Here is a 6,547-nt window from a genome sequence, read left to right as displayed (position 1 = left end):
GAAGCTTCCATAAAATATCTTATAACAATCTATAATAAGTTAGTTACAACTCAACTTCAATTATGCATGAAATCTCTATACTTTTACTTTCCCTTGCACATATTTTACTTTATTGATGTTAGTATTTACATCTTTTTATAATGTGTATCTGTATTATGCCATTTGCTAATTGCTATAGAGAAATACCTGAGACTGGGTAATTTATAAATAAAAGAGGTCTAATTAGTTCACAGTTCCACAGGCTGTACAGGAAGCATGATGCCGGCATCTGCTCAGCTTCTGAGGAGGCCTCAGGAAACTTACAATCATGGTGGAAGGCAAAGAGGGAGCAGGCAGGTCGCATGACTGAAGCAACAAGAGAGATTAGGGAGTGGCTATACACCTTTAAACAACCAGATATCACAACAACTCACTCACTATCATGAGAATAGCACCAAAGGGATGGTGCTAAACCATTCTTGCAAATATGCTCCCGTGATCCAATTACCTCCCACCAGGCCCCACCTCCAACATTAGGGATTACAATTCAGAATGAGGTTTGGGTGAGAACACAGATCCAAACCATATCAGTATCCATTAACAAATTTTTGTATCTATAGGTATTTTTACACTGTTTTCTTTTGACTTTTATACTAGTGTTAAAGTGATTTATGTACCACCATTATACTATTAGAGCATTCTGAATTTGAATATTTATACTTTCTTACCTTTATCAGTATGTTTTATATTTTCATATATTTCCATGCTACCATTTAGTGTTCTTTTGTTTCAACTTCAAGAACTCCTTCTGCATTTTTGTAGGGCAAATCTAATTGTGATGAATTTGCTCAGCTTTTGTTTGCTTGGGAAAGTCTTCATCTCCTGTTCATTTCTGAAGGACAGTTTGCCATTAAAATGTTCTTGGTTGACAGGTGTGTGTGTGGAGTGGTTGGGAAAGGGTATCAGCCAAGTGGGAGGAAGACAGTAGGTGAGGCATCACATTGAGTTTGTGAAAGGGCCTCTTGGTGAAGGGCCAGCCAGTTAGTAGGATCTTTGGCTGTTTAAGAACTGTGGTGTGGTTGCTATGAGCTTCCACCCCTTTCCCATGCTCCTGCCTCCCCCCATATTATTCTGTTCCCAGTTCCTCGGTGATCTAGGTAGGGCAAGGCAGAAGTGGATCTCTTGAGCAATATCCTACAATGCTGAGGAAGCTAGGTACTCTCCGTCTTTTATTTCACCCACTTGTTGGGGAAATCATAGGACAAAGAGACCTCTCTTGGCACTGTGCAGGGCCACCTTGGGGAGGGGTGATGTAGGTAAAGAGAAACTGTTCTTATCTTCTTCAATGAACTCTTTCCCAGACTTTTTGCTTAATGGGGTCCTGGAATCTTCTCTCCACTGGACTCCAGGTTCCCACACAGGTATTCCCATCTGTGGATTGTTGTCAAAAATTGATGTTTCTGTCGGGTTATAAAGGCTGGAATCTTCTATTCAGCCACCTTGCTTATGACACTTTCTGATAACTTTTATTTTTTATATTGTATAATTGTGAATTGATACAGTTGCTTACTTTGAACATGTTTAACTTTTCTATAAAAAATAAAATTATATGCATCCAATAAAATTAATAAAATCTATAAAATTTTACTCATGTTTGAAGATTTTTGAGAAATATTGGTGAATTTTTAAAAATCTAGTCAAAAATATTTAAATAGTGTGATCTCAGTTTTGTAAAATACATGTTTAGCCTTGGAAAAAAAATAGGAATGTTAAAACATCATGTTGTGCACCTTAAATATATACAAAAAAGAGAAAATAGTTAAGATAAAATTTCAAGGAAAGAAGAAATGTCTGGCTTCCTACACAATGGATGAAGTAGAAATCTTAGAAAGGGGCTGAAGAAAGAAAACAAGCCATGCATTCACAGAAAGGAAGAATAATATTATTAAATTTACATAATATAATATGAAAAAACATCTGAGTTCATATGTTTGTACAGGTACAAAGAAGAGACCACAACTCTGGGGGGAATGCACAGGATGGAGATGCCTATTAATGCCAGGAGAGAGGAACTTAGAAAGAAGAAGGTTAGAAATTTACAATCAACTTCCTGTTTCTCTAATTTAATCTAGTACCTATGCTATGGCATTGTTCTCATAAACTGGGAGATCATCAGAAATTATAGTAAATAGTGTAGCTGCAGCTAGTAGCTAATTCACTCTAATAAACACCGTCAGATAACTCAGGATTGTTTCTATAATGTTAGTTGTGTGAGAAATTAATGATGAGATAATTTATGTCTTTTTCATATGTTTACCTACCTTCATTTAATTTAAATCCAGGGCATTCAGATACTTTCTGTGTTACTTGTCTACAAAAAAAAATGGCTACTGGGTTTGCTTATGTAAAATAGCATTTCATTTATAAATTTTAAAATGTGACATTTCAAACTACATAAATACAAGTCATTTAATTAAACTCTCAAAAGGCTTTTAAATCATAGGAATGCAGTACCTTAATCTAGTGTTGTTCAATATGTGGACCCTAGACCAGCTGCATCAGCATGACTTGGGAATATGTTAGAAAACAAAATTCTCAGACTCCTCCTTGGACCTACTGAATGAGAAACTTCAAGGTGGGATCTTAGCAGTCTGTGCTTTAATAGGCCTTCTAGGTGATTGTGATGCTGGCTAAAGTTTCAGTAGTACAGCTTTAATCCATAAGGATCCAAATGATGGGCAAACGGCAGGAAAAGGGACAACAGAAGACATGAATCTAACTTTTCTTTCTAAGTGATTTTGAAGCAGCATTGTTTCTTTCGGAAAATACCCAAGGTTTGTTGTCTCGTGCTAAGGAAATTGAAGACGTGGACACACACAAGAAGGTTTAAGAGCAGAAGTTTAATAGGTGAAAGAAAGAGATCTTCCTTGTGCAGAGGAAGGGGGCCAGAGTGGGCTTCCGGGTTTGGGGCGAGGTGGTGTCTAATTTACATAGGGCATAGTGGATTGGTTGGAATAGGTGTGCCATTTACATAGCATGCGAGGCGCCTGGCCATCCCACCCTGATCCTTTATTATAAAGATGGGGCCTCTACTTCACCGGTGCCATGACACCTGCACACATGGAGACAAAGAAAAGGGAAGAGAAAACCTCCATGTTAAATGTACCTGGCTTCCAGGTATCCCTTTTCTATTGGCACAGCTGCTGGCATTCACCTATGCAAGCTTCCAGCTTGCTTATCTATGCTTGCAGCTTGATTTTTCAGGCTGCTTTTTGTTAGAAAGGAAATGATATAGGGGCTGCTTTTTATTAAAAGGAAATTCCACCAATAACTCTTTTATCCTTACTAACTGCCTAGATAATTTCTTATTAACTCCTATATCAATTTGAGATTTTATAATTAGAGTAGAGGTCCGAATCCTCAACTTTCCTAGGGTTCCTAGCCAAGCCTGAAAATAAAACGGGGGGAAACTTCATCCAGGCCTGTTTGTTCAGATTCTTTCCTGTGTCTCTGTATGACCTTTAATCTCCCCATGTATGGACACAGATCACCTGTCCATACACCTGTCACCTGAGCATCTTTAAGGGGAAAGAAGAGGTCAGAAACTGACCTTCTTATGTTTTATGGCTTGCTTTTGGAAAGGGAAATACAAGTTTTATAACCCACTTCAGGGGGAGAAAGTAGGGAGGGAGAATGGGAGGTCAGCGACAACTTCTTCCTTCTGGGGCCTGCCCAATTTCTTTCAGCTTAAAGTACTCAGCATGCTAAGGTGCTATGCTTTGGATTATTATAGCCCAAGCTTTGACAGGCTTATCATTCCTTATATTTCAGATTCACACCTGTGAAATACTTAATTTTCATTTTTTCCCTTACTGAGCTGAGTGTGGACAGAGCAGATTCTATTAAAAGCAAACAAAAAAACAAACAAAAACACTGCTGTCTTCTTTTTCACTGCTGAGATGCAGAATGGGGAAGTTGAAAGCTCTTCCTTACAATACACTGCTCTATCGCCACAGAATCTGGCAAATTATGAGCACTGGGGCTCTAGAAATTTTTTCTGTACTAATGCACAAAGCTATTTCACACCATCTGGCTGTGAGCCAAATTGCCTCAATATCAAAAGCTGATGGTTGGGTGGACACATTAAGGCTGGGTATATTGGCACTGTTCTGTGATAAATGTCCCATGGGGCAAGCTTGAGATATGTCTTATTCAATTCACAGTTATTAATGAATCCATTTCCATTATTATGAAATCCACCTGCAAAGGCTAAAAATCCAAAGTAGTTTTTTTTCTTTTTAATAAAATGTAATGTGGATATAGCCTCTTTGAAAATGCAATTTCACAATTTCTTACAAAGCAAAAAATAGTCTTATCAAATGACCTAGAAGTCTGACTGCTTCTAGGTAGCAGTTAGGTAGATACCTAACTGATTTGAAAACTAATGTCCACATGAACACCTGTACATGAATGCTTATAGCAGGTTTATTTTTAATCACCAAAAACTTGAAGCAACCTAGATGTCCATCAAAAAAAGAAAATAGATAAATAAAATGTGTTCCAACCATATGGTGGAATACTATTCAGTGATACAAAAGGGTGAGTTACCAATATAAGCAAAGACATATATGAATCTTAAATGCATATTGCTAAGTAGGACAAAAGAGTTGAAAAGACTACGTACACCACAATTCAATTTATATTACATTCCTGAAAAGGAAAAGCGGTAAAGATGACAAGCATATCAGCACTTGCTGCCAAGAATTTGGGAATGGAGGAATGTTGAGTAGGTGAGACATAAGGGATATTTTAGGGTGGTAAAGCTATTGTGTATGACACTGTGGTGGTGGGTTCATGACCCTGTGCATTTGACAAATTCCATAGAATTTTACAACGCAAAGAATGAGCCTTAATGTTCGCAAATTTTAAAAATATTTAAATGATTAGGGAAATCCCAGGATGAAATGCATACTGTTATAGAGTCTGCATCTATGAAATAACCTTATTGAAGGGAGTGCAGTTGGGAGTGGAAGGTGCTGACTCACATAACTTTGGAAATGGGTAGAGAATTTAAGACTAAAGACAAAAGCAACTGTACTCTAGTACAAGTAATAAAATTATTTATCCTGGGGTATGGGTTACCAATTCTGAAATTACCATACATATATAGTGGAATTGAAAAATTAAGGACATGGATGTCAGATGGTGGGACCGAGGTTTTTCACTATTGGAGGGAGAGGATACAGATAAACAAGAGGGAAAAGCTAGAATAATCAATGTGGTATTGGATTAAAGTTTGAGACATTAGTATAAATTGTGTTTCATTACTGTACATACAAATGAATACACACAGAAATATTTATAGATATGTGTGTGTGTGTATATATATATATACACACACACACACACACACACGCACACACAGGTTAGTACATGCACATATATTTCCTTGCTCTGTTAGCTTAAAGGGCCTGAAAATAATAACACCCATGTAACAATGAGCACATCCAGGGCCCAGATCTTGGTTTCCAATTTCATTCCCAAGAAAAGGAACCAGGGCTCCTCAGAGAAATAGCTGATTATAGAATTGAGGCTGGGAAAATACAAGATGAACCTGGTACATTTTATGGTGCCAAAAAATAAGGTAGTGCTAAAAAAAATCCATGATACGGTTATGTCAAAGTGATACAGGAGCTTACTGAAACAGCTTCCAATGGCCAAAGCCAGAACAATTTGAACAACAAAATACACAATGTAGTATTAAAGACACCGCACTGAAATAAATGATTGAATGAATAAGTAAATGGAAAAGAATAGACAAAATTTCTGTGTAGAAAAATTCCAAATAAATTCTATAGGCTTTCCTCCTCTCCAGAAAGTGGCATTGCTGGGCGTGGTGGCTCACACTTGTAATTCCAGCTCTTTGGGAGGCCAAGACAAGCAGGTTACCTGAGCCCAGGACTTTGAGGTTACAGAGCGCTATCATCGTACCACTGCACTCCAGCCTGGGCAACAGAGTGAGATTGTGTCTCTAAAAGAAGAAGAAGATGGCACATAACTTCCAACCTCTTAAGTATGGGCTGTGCATAGTGACTTCCTTCCAAAAATACAGTGTGGATAGGGGGAAAAAGAGTTACTCAACAGTGGAGATACCTGACAAATATTACCTCAACTTGGTAATCAACGTTAACATCAGCAGTGATAAGGCATGATGATAATACCTTGAACTCTTGACATGATATGATGAGAATGACACTTTACCTCTGTGGTCTTCCTCCCAAAACCCATAACCCCAGTCTAATTAGGAGAAACACATCAGACAAAACGAAATTGAGAGATATTTTACAAAATAGCTGATCAATACTCCTCAAAACCTTCAAAGGTCAGCAAAAGCATGGGAAGTCTGAGAAACTATCACAGGGTAGAGGAGCCTAAGGACTACGTGATAACTAAATGTAATATGATAACTTGAATGGGAACCTGGGAAGTAAAAAGAACATCAGCTAAAAACTGAGGTAATCTGAATAAAGTATGGACTTTGGTTAATAACAGTGTATCAATACTAAGG

This window comes from Macaca thibetana, chromosome X (assembly GCF_024542745.1).
Source record: "Macaca thibetana thibetana isolate TM-01 chromosome X, ASM2454274v1, whole genome shotgun sequence".
Taxonomy (NCBI): domain Eukaryota; kingdom Metazoa; phylum Chordata; class Mammalia; order Primates; family Cercopithecidae; genus Macaca; species Macaca thibetana.
Note: the sequence above shows the minus strand (reverse complement) of the source record.